This window comes from Sceloporus undulatus, chromosome 6 (assembly GCF_019175285.1).
Source record: "Sceloporus undulatus isolate JIND9_A2432 ecotype Alabama chromosome 6, SceUnd_v1.1, whole genome shotgun sequence".
Classification (NCBI taxonomy): Eukaryota; Metazoa; Chordata; class Lepidosauria; order Squamata; family Phrynosomatidae; genus Sceloporus; species Sceloporus undulatus.
Window position 1 is genome coordinate 8,445,888 of NC_056527.1, and position 20,498 is coordinate 8,466,385.

General features: G+C 41.8%; 1 protein-coding gene across 1 annotated transcript in view; it reads left to right on the forward strand.

The window, feature by feature from the left end:
* The first annotated feature begins 1,486 nt into the window (after nucleotides 1-1,486).
* LOC121932863 (sodium channel protein type 5 subunit alpha-like) overlaps nucleotides 1,487-20,498 on the forward strand; it is a 345,269-nt gene continuing 326,257 nt past the window's right edge. Inside the window, exon 1 of the mRNA XM_042471901.1 lies at nucleotides 1,487-1,730. The gene's annotated coding sequence lies outside the window, so the exon portion shown is untranslated. The remainder of the gene's footprint in view (nucleotides 1,731-20,498) is intronic.

The following is a 20,498-nucleotide window of genomic DNA, read 5'->3' on the forward strand; positions in this document are numbered from 1 at the left end:
CTTGTCAGCTGTGAAGACACAAGGAGACCAGTACTCTGGAGTCTTGTGATGAGTCTAGGGATTGATGCTCTGCATTTTTATTTAATTGAATCACACGTAAGTAAATGTATCAAAAATTCAACAAAGGTGCTTTGAAGGAAGAATGGGGTTTCTTGCATCCTACTTCTTACAAGAGGAAGCAGCCTTTCTTAAATGGAAAGGATGGAAGTCATCTGGATCTGTTTCATCAATCTTTATTATTTTACTCCTTTAAAAGAGCAAACAGACCCTGCTTTTTTAAAAAAGGACATGAAGTATATTCCGATTGGTGTACCATAGACTCTACTAAATAAGATACTCAACAAAAATAATAAAGCTATTAAGAGCAACGGAGCAGTCAGTAAAAAAGAAATGTAATCAAAGGAGTGCAAAACAAATAGGCAAAAATGAAATCTCATAAGATGTAAATGTGGCTTAACAAAAGAAAACTGGACAAATTTAACTTTCATTAGTACTTCTGAGGATGTGACGTCTAGTTTTCATTTCCACTGAGCCTAACCAGATCTAGTTATCTCATTCTATTTGTCTTCCAGTAAGGGTGAGAAATGTGTGGTTGAACTACATCTTCCATATAGGCAATGCTAAAGACTTATGGGAACTGCTTGGAACCCTTTCTCATTATGCGATTATAGAGCTATGATTCTACTTTCATTCCAATGAAATCCTATGAAATCCTGGGGTGTGTGTGCAAGAGGAAGTCAACAGGGTGTGTGTGTGTGATACCACGAGTTACCACACCGGGTGATGCCAACCCTAATGACACCACTGACCCCCAAACCTTCCACCACCATCATCAAAATCCTAGAAATTTGACTTTCCCTTTCCTCCTTTGGGGCCTTCAGGAGGGAGTCAGAGGAGTGTTTGTGTGTGAGAGAGACACCATGAGTTACTGCACTGGGTGATGCCAACCCTAATGACACCACTGAACCCCCCCTCCCAAACTTTTCACACATACCCCAAATCCTAGAAAACTGACTTTCCCATTTCTCCTTTGGGTGTGTCAGGATTTTGTAGGTTGTGGTATAGAAGGAAATCAGTGTGTGTGTGTGTGTGTGTGTGAGAGAGAGAGAGACACCATGATTTACCACACTGGGTGATGCCAACTCTAATGACTCTAATGCACCCTCCAACCTTTCCACCCCCACAAAAAACCTCCCCGAAATGTGACTTTCCCTTTCTTCCTTTGGGGGAGGCAACCTTCCCTTTCCTGCTTTGGTTCTTTCGGGGCGCAGTTCCTGGTGTGTCCAGCAGGCGCCGCTGCCGGCTCCCCTGCCGCCCTGGGGCTGCCAATGCCAGGCGCGCGGACTGGCAGCCGGGCGAAGGAGAAGGCAGAGCCAGCAGCGCTCGCAGGAGGCGGCGCGTGTGCCAGGCTCTCTGCCCATCCCCTCCCCTTTGCCTTGCTGGGACCGGGAGGGCAGGCGGGCAGGCAGCCAACCACCCACCCAGCCCAGCCTGCCAGGCGCTGGCTTGGGCATCCCAAGGCTGCCCTTCCAGCATGCTCCTCCGTCGAGGATGGCCAGGGGTGGCCCCGGGAGCCCCGATGCCCAGCAAGGCAGACCCGGCTCTTTGGCCCTTTGGGAGTTGCTAGGAACCTGGGATCTTAAGACCATGCCCTGACCCTGGAGCTGGCCCTGGGCTCACGAGGGGCAGACTAGGCACCCATCGGGAAGAAGGGCTGCCAGGCGGACACAGTAAGTCCCTCTCCTCTTCCTCCCTTGCCTTGCTTTCCAGGTAGACTTTATATAGAGATAGCTATATACATAGACATATACCAAAAGTATTACAGCCCCAGTAAGTTTCTGTCTTCTTCCTCCTTTGCTTTGGTTCCTTTATAAAGCATTACACCTATAGGAACTTTCTTTCTTCCTCTCTTTGATTTATTTATATATCTTATATCTATCTATCTATCTATCTATCTATCTATACATACATACATACATACATCACCAACAAAGTATTACAGGCACAGTAAGTTTATGCCTTCCTCTTCCTCGCTTGGCTTTCTTTCTAGACAGACAAGATCTATCTATCTATCTATCTATCTATCTATCTATCTATGTACAAAAAGTATTACAGCCGTAGTAACTTTCTGTCTTCCTCTTCCTCGCTTTGGTTTCTTTATAAAGCATTACATCCATAGTACGTTTCCTTCTTCCTCGCTTTGATTTATTTATATATCATATATATATACACACACAGAGAGAGTATTACATCCACAGTAACTTTCTTTCTTCCTTGCTTTGGTTTATTCTCATATATATATATATATATATATATATATATTCAGTTTCTTTCTCCTTCTCCCTCTTTTTGGTTTATTTATTTATATATGTAATGTAGATATAATACAGATATACAAAAAAAATATTCCATCTACAGTAAGTTTCTTTCTGCCTCTTCCCCTTTTTTGGTTTATTTATATAGAGGAAGAAAGAAACGGCTGTGGATGTAATAATATGTATTATACATAACAATATTACGTAATATTATATAATAATTATTAGTATAAGTAATACATCCAAAGTCTGTTTCTTTCTTCCTCTTCCTCTCTTTGGTGTATTTAAATATGTAATTAACACACACACAAAGTATTGCATCCATTGTTTCTTCATTCCTCCTCCTCTCTTTGATTTACTTATATATCTAATATATGTATATACACACACACGCAAACACACACATATATACAAAAAGTATTGCCTCCACAGTAAGTTTCTTTCTTCTTCCTCTTTGTGGTTTATTCATATAAATATGTAACACACACACACACAGTAGTACATCCGCAGTAAGTTTCATTCTTCCTCTCTTTGGCTTATTTAGATATAATATTACAGTGTGTGTGTGTGTGTGTGTTGCCCATAATGGGGGATTCTCCTGTCTGGGTGGATTGGAGGCTCCAATTCCTGGCAATGGATCTGAGAAGGGAATACAAGAAGGCGGTGGATCCCAGATCCTTTTCTGTGGCTGCTGAAGTTTGCTTTTTAGGGACTTTCTTCCTCTCTCCTGGCTTCTATGTTGGATGTGATGCTGAATCCAAGTCGCAAGGGAAGGCATGGATGGTGTCTCTTCAAAGAGAGATCACACCAAGAACCACACAATCCAGCAATCTGACTTTGAGGACCCCCAAAGGGACCAGTTTCCATTTGGGGGGGAAAGCCCCTAAAACCAGTGTTTTGAGATAAATGCACTGCTAAGCTTGGCTTCTCTTGGGGGCTTGCTTTAAAATGAAAGAGAAGGATGAGGTGGTTTTAAGATGGTTTTTAGTGATGGGAGAAAATAAATAAAAAATAAATAAAAATTAAATCACTTTTTGTTTCCTTTCTTTGTCAGAAGGGGAGTTGAGATTATAAATTGTCTTCATGGACAGAATTAGATTTCTTTCTTTCTCTCTTTCTTTTTCTTTTATTCCTTCCCTCCTTCCTTTCTGGCCAAGCTCCATTTTCTTTCTTAAAATCTAAAGCCCCCAAAGTTGGGCACTTTGTTCTTTATTCTGTTGAAGTCTGATTTTTTTTTTCTATTTTAAAAAACATGGAATCTCAGTTCTTATGTAATAATAGAAATTATGATTACGTATTATCTTGGGGATTATAGTCTTGGAGCTGGTATACATGGGGGGGGGGTTGAGCAGAGTAAGAGTAACTTTCTAGCAGTAGGATAGTAGTGGAAGGGCATGTATTTTAGGTATTTATTTACGTATTTAAAAGAATATTATGTCTTCAAAACATTATGCATCTATGTAACGTATTACATATTTAAAATATTGCCTTTTAGATACACATGTCTGTACTGTGCATTTAAAAGAGTGCTAGTAGTCAATAGATGCTGACGTATTTAAAAGAGAATTATGCCTCAAAAACATCATGTATCTATGCATTATGTATTTAAAACAGTGTGTTTTAAATACACATGTCTGTATTGTGTATTTAAAAGAGTTCTGGGAACCAAGAGATTGGAATTATTTTAGTTTAAATGGAAAGATAGAGAAGGGTAGGTTTCGCATTGGAAGAGGAGGGTCTGGACATTGTGACCCTCCCTGAAGAAGGGGACCAGACATAGTCCTCCTTTTTCAGGACAGGTCCTCCATTTCAGCCTGCAGCCCAGGAGGAGTTCCCAAAGGTCCTCCATTTTGTACATGACTAAGAAGCATGAATGTACATCTGTATTAAGTGTTTTTAGCTTTTTAGTTTGGAAATGTCCTATATGATTTCTTAAATGTCCTACATTTGGTGGTGCTTTGTCCTCCTTTGTGGTTGGGACAATGTTTGGTCACCCTGCCCCCTCCAAAGAAAATATATTTAACTGTTGTGGAGGAATCACAGACATTTCTTGGTGGAACTTTTAAGGCACTCTATAACCCCTCATCCTCATTCTGTGTTGGACTAAACACATGCAAGGGGAGCCCAATTTGACTATTTTTTCCCTCCTCCTGTCTGATTTTTAACCCTTTAGGCTGATGAAGAAGCCAGTGGAGCTTTGAAAGCTTGCCACATGTATTTTGTGCATTGGTCTCTATAAAGATCTCCCTGTTTGGTGGATTTTGGGTGGTCTGGTACTTTGCTGCCTGGATAGGTTTTGTGGATGGGGAAGAGGACATCTCTTCAAAGGCAGGGCATCTAGTGGAATAAACGCTCCCAGATCCAAAGAGGATTTGTCAATACTAAAAATAAACAGATGTCTTCAACAGGCACATGTCCAGGTTCAACAATATTTGAAGAATGAAGAGCAGGGGTGTGTTGAGAGGCTTTGTCATTTTGTTTTATTTTCTGCTTTGCAGGAGCTCTGTCCAGAGTGCTGAAGTTGAGCATTGGTGGACACTTTCTTTTCCCCCTCCTTCCAGCTTGAAGCTTTCCAAGGCTGCATCCACACTGCAGAAGTAATCCAGTTTGATACCACTTTAACTGCTGGGGCTCAATGTGATGGAATTCTGGGCATTGGAGTTGGTTGTGGCACTTCTTGGATTACTTCTGCAGTGTGGATGGGCTTCAGGATGTGTTTCTGTGGATCAGGGCTTCACCATTCTCCTGGTTTGCTTGCCAAGGTGGCATGATGGCATGGGAAGGGTAGCAGAGGGGGGAGAAATGGGGAATGTGTTTTCAAACACGTATAGCTGATCCTTGCTTTTGGCCTGGGAAACCAGGGCAGGTGGAGTCACAGATGGAAGAGGCAGATCCTATAAGCTTTTGGGAACGAAAAAGGTCAGCCCAGTGGGGGAAGCCAGGAATGAACCCTTTCGTTGCAAGAGGACAATCTGTTTAGGGGAGGAAACCTCAAATTTTGATAAATTTAGGGGGGAAAGCCTCAAATTCTGATGATCTCAATAAGAAATAGGGAGATGTTCCTTGGGATGCTGAGCCAGAGGGTCTTTGGGTTGAGATGAGCAGCTGGGGAAAGTTCATCTCTTTCAAGTGAGGAAAGGCCTTTGCATTGTTAGAGAATTTCCGTTGTTATTTTATCTTTTCGACCATCAACTAGCTCCATTACTTTAGACAACTGGGATTGACTAGAAACAAATTTAAGCTTCTGGTCTGTGGGACAAAGTTGTGGTATTTTTAGATTTACACATCAAAAGGTTTCTGCGTTATGAGGTTGGGTTTACATAATTCGTTCAACGTGACCAGTCCAAGTTAATGCTCAGAATAATATTTATACACATGACACGGAACCTGAAAGATTATCTCTGTGTGCATGTGCGTGTGTTGGGTCCCTTTTCTTGTCTTTCTTTCACTCTCCTCTTCCCCCACTTTGATTTTTTGATAGTTAGCAAAGGATGAAGACATGTAGTGTCAACCCCCTGAGGATCCAACAAGCATTTCAGGGACCCCAGGGAACAAGCTTGACAAACTCACAGTGAGAACTACCGAAGGCAACATGCAGAGTGTCAATGTGCTGAGTCGATTTGCACAGATTTACTCCGTTTCTTCTACTGTTTCTAAATATTGTGAGCAAAAGAGAGGCAGTATGATGGAATGGTTAGTGTGTTGTTGTTTCCCCCCTCCTGCTACTTAGGCCTGGGACAAAATCCTCATTGGGGCTCTGAAGCTCTTTGGCTGGGTTTGGGCCAAATATACTCTCATCCTCATCTGCTTACATGACAAAATGAGCCAAATGCCTCTGTAGATCAAAGTGCTTTGGAGAAAAGGTGGGATGAAAACTTGAAAAAAACACATTTGTTGTTGTTGTATGCCTTCAAGTAATTTCTGACTTATGGCGAACCTAAGGTGGGGTTTTCTTGGCAAGATTGTTTCAGAGGAGGTTTGCCATTGTCCTCCCCTGAGGCTGAGAGCATGTGACTTGCTCAAGGTCACCTAATGGGTTTCATGGCCAAGTTGGAATTCGAACCCTCATCTCCTGAGTCATAGTCCAACACTCAAACTACAATCCATATGCAATATCCTCTTGATGGCACCGGAATTTATTCCAGTCTATATCTTGGTCTTTCCATAGGGTTTGGATAACATAACAACAGTTTGGAGGAAAACATTTAGTAAAGAATACATCAGATCTATGTACACATAGAGCCAGTATGCTGTAGTGGTTTGAGCATTAGACCACGACTCTGGAGATCAGGGTCTGAATTCCCGCTTGGCCATGGAAACCCACTGGAGAAACTTAGGTAAGCCATACGCTCTCAGCCTCAGAGAGAGGCACTGGCAAAAATTGCTCCAAACAAATCTTGCCAAGAAAACCATGTATTAGGCTTGCCTTAGTATCACCATAAGTCGAGAAAGGACTTGAAGACATGCAACAACAACAACTTGCACATATATATTTACTTTTCTTATTTGTACCCTACATATCCTTCAAAGTGGTGGCCATGACTCTCCTGACCATTGCTAATCCTCATAACTGCCTCATGTGGCTAAGAAATCATGATGGGCCCAATGTCACCCCAGTGTGCTCCACGGCTGAGCAAGTAATTGAATCTGGGCCCACGTAGTCTTTGTTTTGAGACTTGTTGCTTGCCTGTGGGGTGCAGGTATCTCCTCCAGATGGATGTTCGGGCCTTCAGTATTATCTTTGAGGCAACCAGTGGCTAATGGACATGGCTGCCTGGTCTGGCTTGTAAGATGGTTGTTTTGTTTTGTTTTTGGCAAGGAGCTTTTAATGCACTTTGTACAGCAGCACAGGAAACTAAAGGAAAGAGATTATTAAAACAACCTGATGGCTGCTTAATGGGGGTTGGCATAAATCAATAATAACTGGAGAATCCTGTAGCTTTACACAGCTCCTCACAATCATTCATGTACTTCCACTTCAGTCTTTCTCTCTAGGACTGGCTATGGATGGCTAGGGGGATACCGAGGTCTTTTCTCTTTTGTCATGTGCATCCATGCATTCTTCCACATTTGGGTACTGAATGTGTGAACTGACTCCATGGGAAATTGTGTTTTGAGGTGATGCATCCTCAAAGTGTTGCAAGGTCTGGAAACCATACCCTATGCGGAGTGTCTTACAAAGCTGGGTATGCTTAGCCTAGGGAAGAGAAGGGTAAGGGGTGCCATGATAGCCATGTTTAAATATTTGAAAGGATGTCAGATTGAAGATGGAGGAAACTTGTTTTCTGCTGCTCCAGAGACTAGGACATGGAACAATGGATTCAAACTACGGGAAAAGATTAGGAAGAACTTCTTGATGCCAAGTGCTGTTTGACAGGAATATGTGAGTGTAGAGGACTCTCCTTCTGTGGAAGTTTTAAAAGAAAGACAGGATGACCATCTGTCAGGGGTGCTTTGATTGTGTCTTTTTGCATGGCAGGATTGGACAGCCTTTGTGGTCTCTTCCAGGTCCATGATTCTAGGATTCTATATGAAACATCCATTGTTTGTGCCATATCTCTGCATTGATCCACTATAAGTTCACAGTGTAGAGATAGCATATATGAAGGCAGTGTGATTCTGGAAGTAGCAATGTAAAAATCTAACTTATCTGTGCTCTAGTTGCGTTGTGTGTGCTGACCAGTTTTGATCTCCTTTTGGTCATCTCTGTATGCATACCCATAATGCTCAGCACCAGTTCAAGGATTATGTGTGCTTTTGGAGAAAAGACTACCAGCAGGAAAATTTCATTGGCAAGAGAAAGAGCCATCCGAATGTGCCAATGGAGGGAACACCCCAGAGTCCTTTGATGAGATGATTCAAACAAGGAAACCAAAGCCGCCTGCCAAATGCAACATGGTTTTGAAGGGTTTCATGCAAATTCAGCATCTGTTTCTTTCAGCAGAAGGCAATAACAAGTATCACTAAGACTAAGGAGACAGCACAGACCATGGCATGTCTCTCAAGACCCTGGTCCAATTTTTTTGGCAAACTCTCTGTTTCTCTGAACAGGGTTGCAGTTAGTATATTATCCTAAAACTTTACCTTTCTAGCACAAGGAGATTTCAAGGGCAAAGCTTGCTCTTTGTTTTGTGGACTCTGTTTGAATTCCATACTCCAATTCAAAATCTGGACTATGAAAAATGTCTGCATGATAGTCAGTGACTTTTGGCTTTCCGGATGTTTGAGGACGGCACCTTCCAACATCCCTTAACAGAGGCTTTGGAGCTTCTGGGACTCCAGTGCCAAAACATCTGAAGGGACAGTGGATCTGCAAGGGCAAACCATCTTCCAAGAAGCTGCATTCCTGAAGCGTCTTCTTTCCCTTGTTCCTGTGTAAAAGGAACCTGTCTGGTAGAACCATTCTGTTGCCCAGATCATGGCTAATGTGCCATTTGAGCTTAATATTGCATATGCTTGATTCTGTGTGTTGGAGTGGTTTTTGGAACATGCACACAGTATCTCATGGAAACATCTTTCTTATTAAGGTCAGATCACTTAGATTTCAGCTTTTAGTGGTGTATTTAGTCATAGTTCATGATATATATGCTTGTTGAGAAAGCCTCTATATGTTTCACACCATTGTTATTCTTTTTTACTTAGTTATTATTCTTTCATATTTCAATAATCTGTCCCACTAAGCTGATTTCAGATCTTGCTCAGTGCTCCTAAAATCTATTTTCAGTACTGCAGAATCAGTATGTGTGTGTGTGTGTCTGTGTGTACACACCAACTCACTCACACACATGCAGAGAGAGAGAGAGTAGAGCCAGCACGGGATAGTGGTTTGAGTGCTGGACTATGACTCTGGAGACTAGGCTCAGCCATGGAAACCTTGGGCAAGTCACACTCTCTCAGCCTCAGAGGATGGCAATGGCAAACCTCCTTTGAAGAAACTTGCCAAGAAAACCTTATGATAGGTTTGCCTTAGGGTCCACAAGTGCAGAATGACTTGAAAGCACACAACAACAACAGAGGACAAGGGAGATGAACACACACAATCATATACAGAGTTTTAAAAAGGAAACATGTTAGGGATAATCAGATGGGCTGAGATACTTGTGTGGTTGTGTCTGGTGAGCAGTTCTGGTACTTGTGAGGGTTGTGTAGAAGGAGGAAGATAGACAGAATTGACTGCACCTGCTACACTTTCCTTTTCTGCATTATATGACTATTACAAAATACCAAACTCTCTCCTCTTTGGCATCTGCTTGCTCAATACATGTGCATCTGTGCACACAACGGAGTTTCAGCATTCCTTTTCCTTTAAAAAGCAACACTTTTCGGGAGCAGTACTTGCATTTTAACAAATGCACATTGAAACAGAAATAAGGAACTAGGGGCTGGATGGGAGAAAAATAGATTAATCTCGTACTGAATTTCAAGGAGCATAAGGGGCACAGGCAGCGGAAGTTGACTTGAAGGTAGACTCAGGAAAAGTTACTTTGTTGGGCTATAGTTTCCACGGTTGAGTGTGATCATGCTGGTTGGGGGATTCTGAGACTTGTTGTCCAAATAGGTAACTTTCCCAAGCTTTACATAAGATTCCCGAAAAGAGAGGTTGGGGAGATGGATTTATCTGATTTTTTTTCTTAAAAAAGGCTCGCATACCTAGGCTTTGTATTTGTTGTCACCTCCAAACACTCTTGGAATTTTGCCAATGGTTTTTGAGGCTGTGAGGTGCTACTCTTTGGGAAATGGGATCAAAACTGAGCCAATGCAATATTCTCTTTACAGTGTTGGAGTCGGTGTAGTGCGATCTGAATTCAGGCCCCGATGTGCTCACTACAACTCACTGAGTAACCCTAAACAACTTGCACAAATGGTCAGATTGAGACTGGGGAGACCATGGTCCAAAATACATGGCGGAAATAATCTGTCTTGAGACCGCTTTAGCTGCCCTGGCTCAATGTTAGGGAATTCTGGGAACTGTAGTTTTGTGAGACAGTTAGGCTTGTCTTTCAGAGTGCTCTAGTGCCACAATAAACTAGGCTTCCCAGGCTTCCCTAGCACTGAGCCAGGGCAGTTAAAGAGGGCTCAAACTGGATTATTTTTGCACTGTGTTTGGACCCAGGATGCTCAGTAAATGATCTTGGGTTAGTTGGGCATTCTTAACCTAGTATACTGCGCAGGGTTGTTGTGAGGATTTCCTCTGAAGTCCATAGAGGGAAAATAGCATGAATTAGGAATGGAATGAGAGCCAGTGTGATGTAGTGGTTTGAAGATGTTCTACCACAAGCTTATGTGGACAGGAACCTGGAAAGCTTTTCTGTGGCCCTAGTTTTCTGCAAGGCTCTACAGCTGATTTGTTTTTTTTTTTTTTAATTAAATCATTCCTGTACTTGATTTTTTCACAGAACTTTCAAGGTAGCCTAGAATCTTTCAAACGAAGCCTTTATAATCAAGAAAAACAATAAAATCAATATTTTTTTTACACTTTACATCATTCCATCCAAGGAATCCCGAGGTGAAACATGTGATTCCCCCTATTCAGTTTTTCTTTATATACATAACAACCTTGTGAGGTAGGTTAGACTGAGAAAGCGAGCATCAAGGCTGAGTAGTGATGTGAATGTGGCTTTCTCCCATCCTAGTCCCATGCCAAAAATAAACCAATTGAAGGCCTCCAAAAAGGTCCAAGCACTCTCCCTCCCCTGCCAGCTAGATTTTGTCAGTAAGGCGATGGATGTAAGGGCTGCTTTGGAGGTGACATGCTACAACTGAGGTTTTGTAGTCAAAAGCCTGCTGTGATTCCTTTGCACTTGGTAAATTACATGGATTGTATGCATTCAAAGTTGGATTCTTGGGGCCCTTTCACACGGCACAATTATAGCACTATGATTCCACTTTAGCTGCCATGGCTGCATCCCATGAAATCCTGGGGTTTGTAGTTTGGTAAGACATCAAGCTCTCTAGTTGAGAATTTTAAATAGACTTCTATAAACTGCAGATCCCAGAATGCCATAGGAAGGAACCATGGCAATTAAAGTGGAGTCATAGCACTATACCTGTGTAGTGCAAAAGGGCCCTTGGTTAGTTCTGTCCTCAAAGAGTCTATTATCTCCTTGCAACCGAGTTGCTTGGATAAATCTAAGCTGTTGCAGCCCTAGGATGTACCAGTAGATTAAATATTCTGCCATACTTCAACCATTCACATTGACCTGCTGGGTTGTCTACGCCTTTCCAGAAGATATTGGCCAGTAATGATCCCTTCATGAAAGTTAGAATCGTACAAGCCATTGTCTTCCCTATTAGCCTGTATGGATGCGAGAGCTGGACAGTGAGGAGAGCAGATAAGAGGAAAATCAATTCATTTGAAATGTAGTGCTGAAGAAGAGTGCTGAGGATACGATGGACAGCTAAATAACAAACAAATGGGCCCTAGAACAAATCAAGTCTAAAATTTCCCTGGAGGCCAGGATGATAAGCGTCTTTGGCCATGTCATGACTCACTGGAAAAGTCAATAATGCTACAAAAGATAGAGGGAGGCAGAAAGAGAGGAAGACCACATGCTAGATGATGGATGGACTCTTATTAAGGAGGTCACAGGTATGAGTTTGTAGGACCTAAGCAGAGTAGTGGCGGATAGGGAGTCTTGGAGATGTTTCATTCACAGGGTCGCTATGAGTCAGGATGAACTTGAAGGCAGTTAACAACTACAACAACAACAACGGAACTGTCAGTCCTTGTCAGGGAGTCACAGCTAATGAAATCATGGCTGAGGAATCCCCGTCTTTGTAGACCAACATCAAAGTTTGCCATCTTTGGACAAAACAACAGTACAAGTCATAGAAGCATCAAACCTGGCTTTGGGACAGCGGATGCCTTGGTCACCTGATGTGTGATGACCTTCTGCTGGGAGATAGGCTTTGGAATGTGGCATTTTCCTGCACCGCTTGGTGGTGCCCTTGTCTGTGGTGCCTTTCTGCGGCACTTGACCAGGCTGGGGGTCCATGCTGATGTGTCCCAGAGATCCTGTGCTTGTCTAGCAGGGAGGCTGCTGAAACTGCCTTGTGCAAGGTCAGATTCTTTACCCATCTAGATCTGCATTGTCTACACTCACTGGGAACAGTTCTCTAGGATTCTGCTAAGGTGCTTTTGAGAGATGGAATCCAAAAAATAACTCTGCCAAGTTCTGTTCCAGAGGACACTGGGAGTTCAGTTTGGGATCACCTTCATACAAAACATCCACACTAACAATGAGCTTCAACCCATATGGCTGGGTCTGGCAGTGATAATAAACTGAATGAGGAATAAGAGCATGAACTTTGCATCCAAATAATGCAGAGATTTTGGGCCAATGAGTCTGGTGTTCTCCTTGAAAGAACAAATCTATATTATCCAGAATATAAACGGATTAAATATAAATGTGGTCCTTTTGGCACAAGCTTTGATTCTAACATTCAGGTCACTACAACTTCCATAATACTTTACTACTGCTAGGTTTTCTGGGGCTGACAGCACACAGCTTGGAGAGGACTAAACTGGGGAGGCTGCTGTATACAGCAACTTTTATGATCTTGTAGGTAACTGATATCTTAATTTTGGTCAATATTTTGTAGGACCAATGTGTTCAACTAATACATTGTTTGCTACATTAATATATTTTGTTGATGTTTTTTATATATTTAGGATATTTTGTGCTACCCTTCCCCCAAGGAGCAGTATAAATGTGCCCCTATTGATCCTTCATAACAGCCCTGCTAGGTAGCTTAGGCTGACACATAGCTAGTGACCCAAGAACATCCAGTGAACTTCATGGTTACTGGTTGTGCTGGGATTTTGGGAACTAGTCCAATAAAGTAATGTTCTCAAGCACTTAAATAATCCCACACCCTCAAACATCTCACCACAGTTTCCAGTCAAGATTCTAAGAGCAAGGGTATATTTTCCAAACAACCTAGTTAAATTGTGATCTAGGTACTCTCCAATTTTTTAAAGCTTCCAGTTTAAGAATCCCTTAATAAGGAGTCAGTTCGAACTGCCCTCCCTCCCTCCCTCCCTCCCTCCCTCCCTCCCCCTTCCTCTTTCCCTTTCCCTCCTTTTTCTTTGTCTGCCCTTCCTTCCTTCCTTCCTTCCTTCCTTCCTTCCTTCCTTCCTTCCTTCCTTCCTTCCTTCCTTCCTTCCCCTTCCCTTTTTCTTTTTCTTTTTCTTTTTCTTTTCCCTTCCATCCTTCCCTTCCTTGTCCCTTTAAAAATGTGCACATTTAAGCAGGGAGGATTTGAAATCCAACAACCTCAAATCCCTTTTGAATATCTGGGATCCTCTGTTTAAACAGAGCACACTTTTCATGCATGAAGGGCCCTGGGTCAACAAAGTACGAGGATGCCTGCTTGACAGGGACAAGGCTGAATTTTTCTCATGACGCATGAAACTAAAGCACATACATGGGGCTTTATCTGAATCAGAACATTCCTTTTTTAAACAATTGACCCAGGAGTCTGAAAGTTCTGGCCTAAACAAAAAACACTGTGTGGTCATAAAATCAACATTGAAGTTGCAAAGATCTTTTTTTTTTTTTTTGGTGGGGGAGGAAAAATACACATATTTAAAGGCAGGCCAACTGGAAGATTTCACAACATACCAGATGTTCTAAGTGTGTTCTCGGAGTACAAATACAGCTTGGAAAAATTTACACTTCTGCACTAAAGTGGCCAGAACGCTCCTGCCAGCATAGCTGGGGTCCAAATAATAACAGTAATTTTTCTACCCATATCGTCTTTATTTTACAAATAGAATACATTAAAAACCACAATAAAGTTTACAAAGAAAAAATATACATTTTGTTCTCTAGCAATTGTAGGTTGTGTTTCAACTTCCTTAATTCATCAGATTTGAAAAAGAAGAGTGCTTTAAATTTTAAGCTAGCAAAGAAAAATGACTATATTGCTATGTATTAAACATCATATACAAGAAGGAGAGAATATATGTTTCTATTCTCTTAGAAACATATATTCAATAAGAAAATATTCTCCTCTTTGTCTTAACATCCCATCAAACAAGAATTATATTTGATCATTTAGTTAATACATATTAGAATGTTGAGTCCTCAACTCTTATTCGAAGTGAAAAGCTTTGTCGAAGGTGTCATTTATTCTTTAACAGACCTGCATTAGTAGAAAAGAATTTGTTAAGATAGTGGGGGAAAAAGGAAAAAAAGATATTACAACAGCAAATTAACTTTTCAAAACTTCCAAGTGTTAAACATCTAGTAAATTTGTTTTTAAATTCAATTTCAATTCCCAATTTTTCAGAACTTTCCCCCATCCATCTTTCCTTTCACTTGCGCTTTGCTCTTTTATCTGACATGATATCTTATCTAGTTCTCTGTATTCATTAACTTTCTGCATCCAGTCATCCCACTTGGGCCTCTCTTCAGATTTCCATAATTTTGCTATTAGAACTCTCGCCGCTGTAACTTAATATAGTATTATTCTCCAACACTTTTTTTAATCCTGTGTATTCAAAATTGAAGTTATGTTAAGCAGATACAATTTAAGGTTCAATGCAAATTTTATCTTAAATATCTGTTGGATAGTCTCATGAACCAGTAATTTTTCTAAGCTCTGATATGAAACTGAGAAGGTACCAGTGGGGGCAATACATTATATGAGGATGTGGGAGCCCCCCAGTTGTGGAATAGTCTTTCCTTAGAAGTCTGGTTGTCTAGCCTCATTTTGGTACATGTTAAAATATGGCTTTTCATTAAAGCCTTTGAGTAACTATTCTTCCCAAATCTGTACATGATACAGTACATGATTTTAAACTGTTTCAACTCTTGCTAAAATTTATCTGAGAAGCAGGCTCAGGTCTATGTAAGCTTATGCTACCAACCTCTTTCAGTGAGGTCCAAAACACACAGCAGAAGTAATACAGTTTGAGACCACTTCAACTGCCCTGGCTCAGTGCTAGGGAATGCTGGGAATTGTAGTTTATTATGGTACCATAGCTCTCTGACAGAGAAGGCTAAATGTCACACAAAACTGCGGTTCTCAGAATTCCCTAGCACTGAGCCAGGGCAGTTAAAGCAGTCTCAAAATGGATTATTTCTGCAGTATGTTTTGGACCTGAGTTTCAAAGATGCTGCAAGATACCTTTGCCTACTGATCTTCCAGTCTAACACAGCTATGTCTTTGAATGCTAGATTTATAGGTTTTTATGCATCCCTCCACACTTCCTAGCATTATTGTCTTTTCCAATGAGTCAAACCTTCTCATGATGTGGCCAAAGTACAAAAACCTCAACTTCAAGGCAGGGATGTAGCCAGGATTTTAGGAAGGGGGGATCCAGACTAAGTGCCACCATTATAATGGGGCTTGGGCGTGGCAGCACAGCAGCACACACCATTCATTTTTCTAATGGAAGGGGGGGGGGCGGACCCCAAGACTCCCCCCCCCCGGTTATGTCCCTGTTCAAGGTATCCCGAACTACCTCAAATTTTGAAGCTGTTTGAAATAATTTAAATTGATTTTATTTGTGCGTCATCCTGAGTTAATCTTATATGGGATGGGATACATTTTAAGGCACCCTCCAACTGACCCCATTTAGTAAGAACAGTCCCAGTTAATCCACTGCTTTTAAAATGTTCCAGTTTCTCCCTCCTCTTCCCACTTTCCCCTTCAGCTGGCTTCAGCTGTTTCAGACTGTGTTCGTAGTGCAAAAGTAGTTTTCATTCAGTTAAGTCACTGGAGCAAGAGGAACAGAGGGAGAGGGGACTTGCCCTTCCCAGAAGCCTCAGGAAAAAACAAAATGCTGCAGCTTCCCTTCCCACGGAGAATGCTTTTTAAAGCTTCTAAAAAATGGCACTCAGACAGGGCTTTGGGGGAGGGCAGAATGGTGGGTGGGCACAAGGGACACAAAAGGTCACAAAAAGGGGAGCGGGAAAAGCATGGCCCACACCTATCTATGCCCACTCACCTTGCCCATTCACCTTCATGCACAAGGTAGCACCACCCTCTCTTCTGGTAGATTCACTGCCAGGGATGACCACATGGCTGAAGGAAATGCCCCCCAACCCCCCTTCTGCTTATGCCCCCAAAGCTATGTGCACTATTGGCCATCCACCGACTTGACTTTAAATGCAAAAATCTATCAAGCGCCTAAGCGCTTAATGAAAGAAAAGAAAAGAAAAAAAAAGCATGAACAAAGAGGCACCTAAGCACTTAGTCAAAAATACAAAAAAGCGCCTCAGCACTAAGTAAAAAATAAAAAGTAATTTAGGCAGTCACAGTACAAAAGAGTTATGCCAGCAAAAAGAAAGAGACTTGTGGAGGTCTACAGGGGTAGATTGCCTCCCTTTGTCCTTTGCAACCGATTAATTAATTTTTTTTAAAGGTCTTGGCTCTGCCCCCTTACCTATGGACACTGTAAGGAATATACATGGCCACCACCATGGGCATCATAACGATCTGCGCAACATGCAAAAATAGCACATGGAATGCAAGAAGGGAATGGCCAGGTAACTTACGATAGGACCCTCCTCCCCCCAAAAGATTTGTTTCGTTCTCCTGCTTTCATTTCCACTTACTTAATCCGGATCGGAAACAGTAACTGGCCAAAGGAACCGCTGGAAAAGCAGTGTCAGGATAACCTGGGGTTTCTCCCTCTGATTTGGGTTTTCAGAAGAAGATTTGATCAAATACGGATCGGGGTCGAATTCAAATGGGAATGACGGCCGTATAATCCAACTGGCAATTGGTTTTATAATGTAGTGGGAATGTGACCTTAGTTCATGTGTTCGTCCTCATTAATGACTTTTGTCTCCTTGGCCACACACTGATGGTGCTTGGCCACCCATGTCCCAGATTCTATCTATGATATGTTGGAAGGTTTGTTTTAATAAATATATTTGTAGTTGTTAAGTGCCATCAAGTTGACTCGGACTCACGTTGACCCTTTGGATGAGACAGCTCCAAGATCCTCTCTCCTCAGCTGCTCTGCTTAGGTCCTGCAATTTCATGTCCCTGGTAGAGTCTATCCATCTGATGTGTGGTATTCCTCTCTTTCTACTACACTTTACCTTTCCCAGTATTATTGTCTTTTCCAGTGATCCATGCTTTCTCACGATGTGGCCAAAGTACGACTTCAACTTGATCATTTTGGCTTCCAGGGAGATTTCAGGGTTGATCTGTTCAAGGACCCATTTGTTTGTCCTTTTGGCTGTCCACGGTATCCTCAACATTCTTCTCCAGCACCACATCTCAAATGAGTTGATTTTATCTCTATTGGCTTTCTTTATTATCCAGCTCTAACATCTGTACATGGTGATGATGAATGCAATGGCTTAGATGATTCAGCCTTTAGTGTGCAGATGTATATCTTTACTCTTTAGGATCTTGTCTAGTTCTTTCATAGCCATCCTCCACATGCTTAGCCTTGTTCTGATTTCCTGACCACACTGACCATTCTGATCAATGTCTGATCCAAGGAAGGGGAACTCTTTTAACTATTTCAATATCCTTGTTGTCTAGGTTGAATTTATGTATTTACACATAATACATAAATGCTTTCAAACATAGCTATAGGTGAGTTTGTAAGCGGGCAGGGAAAGGATGAGTATAAATTTGGTAATGAATCTGGGTTTGCTTCCACAGAGGAAATGCCCTCAGGACCTGCACCACTTGCTTGTCTTCATATGTCCTTATTCCCAAGAGAACTGCAGCTCAAGCAGATCTGAGGTCCAAGCCAAGGGCAAACCTTCCTGCTCTTTCATTTCAACTGGCGATCCCAGTGGAAATGCAGCAAGGCTGGAAGCCCTGTCATCTTTGCATTCATAGCCGAGACCGATTTGTTTTCATGTTGAATTCCGCCCTGTCGAGGGCACTTGTGAGTGCAAAAGGCGCTGGTTAAAACAACAACAACAGCCCATTTCCACCAGACTTTAACCTCCGAATAACACGGATCATGTTCTCCACTGATCTTGGCGTCTGTATTTTAATTTGTACTGAAATCCATGCTAGGGACTGACTTGGAGCCGAAAGTGTCTCTTCAGGCTTATCTTGCCGAGCGACTGTTTCTAAATCAGGCTAGAAATCAGGCCACATTCCCTGCTCTTATAGGATTTATCTCATTTCACTTCTTTCAAAGTAATTAGAGTTACTAATAAGGGGGGGGGGGGGGGGGGACAAATAGGGAGATTTGCTCACACTGAAAATATAACTTAGTTCCATCTCCCAGGCTGGATTTGAATGTGAGACGCTGAGATGACCCGGGCAAAAGTATTAGCAGGTAGAGCTGGTTCTACCTTTTTCAGGCTGGTTGAAAAAAGGTCTGACTCCAGCATTTGTAAAGGATGGAGGCAGGACACAACTTCCCTCCCTGAACCCTCTTATTATTCCCTCTGTTTGTTGATGTTCACTCTGTAAGGGCTGTTCCTTCCAAAGCTGAAATGGTAAAGAATGACCTCCATGGCTTGCAAAAATACAATAGAAAATGTTCCTTATGTGTGAAGACAATGGAAAAATTTCAAAATATCCTGATAAAGGTTGAGCATGCTCAGTAGCCATGGCTGACACTTTGCAGTCTCTGTGTGTGTGTAGCAATGGAAAGACAGGTCTGAGGAGGAATAGAATGGAAGATGGAATAAGAAAATATCACTTCTTACCTCCCAAAATAGATAGGATGCACTATTGACCAACAAATTTAGTATCCTGCTTCCCATACTGGCCAACCAAAGCAGAGCTTGAGGAAAATTTGATCACAACAACCAGAATCCCCTAGCCAACATGAATGCATACCATATTGGCTGGTGGATTCTGGGAGTTGTAGTCCCCCAAAATATTCCTCTCCACGCTGTGAACAAGATGCTTCTGTGAAGTCTAGTGAGAGGGCAGAGAGAGGTATAGAATCCTATGCAAGAATCCACTACTAAAGCAAACCTGAGAGATGACCATCTTACTGCTATTTGAAAACCTACAGTAAAGGAGACTCTAAGGGAGTCTTTGCCACAGTTGTACATCTGTTACTATCAGGACGTTCTTTCAAAAGTTTTGTCAGAATCTCCTTTCTTGTATTTTTGAATCCATTGGTTTCCACCCTGGCTTCTAGAATAGCAGAAAACTTGTACAGTTTTCCACATGTCAGCCTTTCAGATATTTACAGTGGTGTAGCTATTGAGAAGGGAGGCAAACTATATAGAATCATAGGATCCTAGAGTTGGAAGAGACCACCAGGGCCATCCAGTTCAGCTCTTTCCTGTCCTGCAGGAAGACACAATCCAAATGTTCATCCAGTCTCTCTTTGAAAGCCTCCAAAGAAGGACACTCCACCACCCCTCAAGGCAGACTCTTGCTCTGTTGAACAGCCTCTTACCATCAGGAGGTGCTTCCTAATGTTTAGGTACAATCTCCTTTCCTGTAGTTTGAACCCATTGCTGCATGTCCTAGTCTCTGGAGGAGCAGAAAACAATCTTGCTTTATCCTCAAAATGACATCCCTCCAAATATTTAAATGTGGATACCATGTCACCCCTTAACCTTGTCTTCCCCAGGCTCCTCATAGGGCATGATTTCCAGACCTTTCTCTATTTTAAATTGCCCTCCTCTGGACATGCTCTGTTTGAAAAAGCTTCATCCACTCTGGATTAGTTGAAGCATAAATACATGGATCACAGACTAATGCAGTTTCTCTTCCAAGAGGGCAACCAGATTGCACTTGCTGTATTATTATTGTTGTTGTTGTTGTTGTTGTTTTCTGTTTATTTATATAGCACCATAAATGTACATGGCATTTTACAGAGATGAATTAGTCAATTAGACATTTCCCTGCGCTCAGACTTATAATCTAAAAAGACATGACACAAGAGGAGAAGGGAATGGCAGTGAGGAAGGGGAATAACAACAACAACAGCAGCAAATAACAACAACAACAACAATGATGATGATGATGATGATGATGATGATGTAGTCTTCTAATGTGTGCATTCTTTCAAGTCACAAAATGTATCTACTTTGGTGACTTTGGGGGAGCATGAAAGAGTGTACAGCTACTTTTAAAAAAAATAACAGCAGCTATAATACTTGCTAAATACAATTTTGGGTTGTATCTTTGAACCTATGATCGTATCATCATCATCATCATCATCATCATCATCATCATCATCATCATCATCATCATCATCATCATATTTATTTATATCCCACTCTT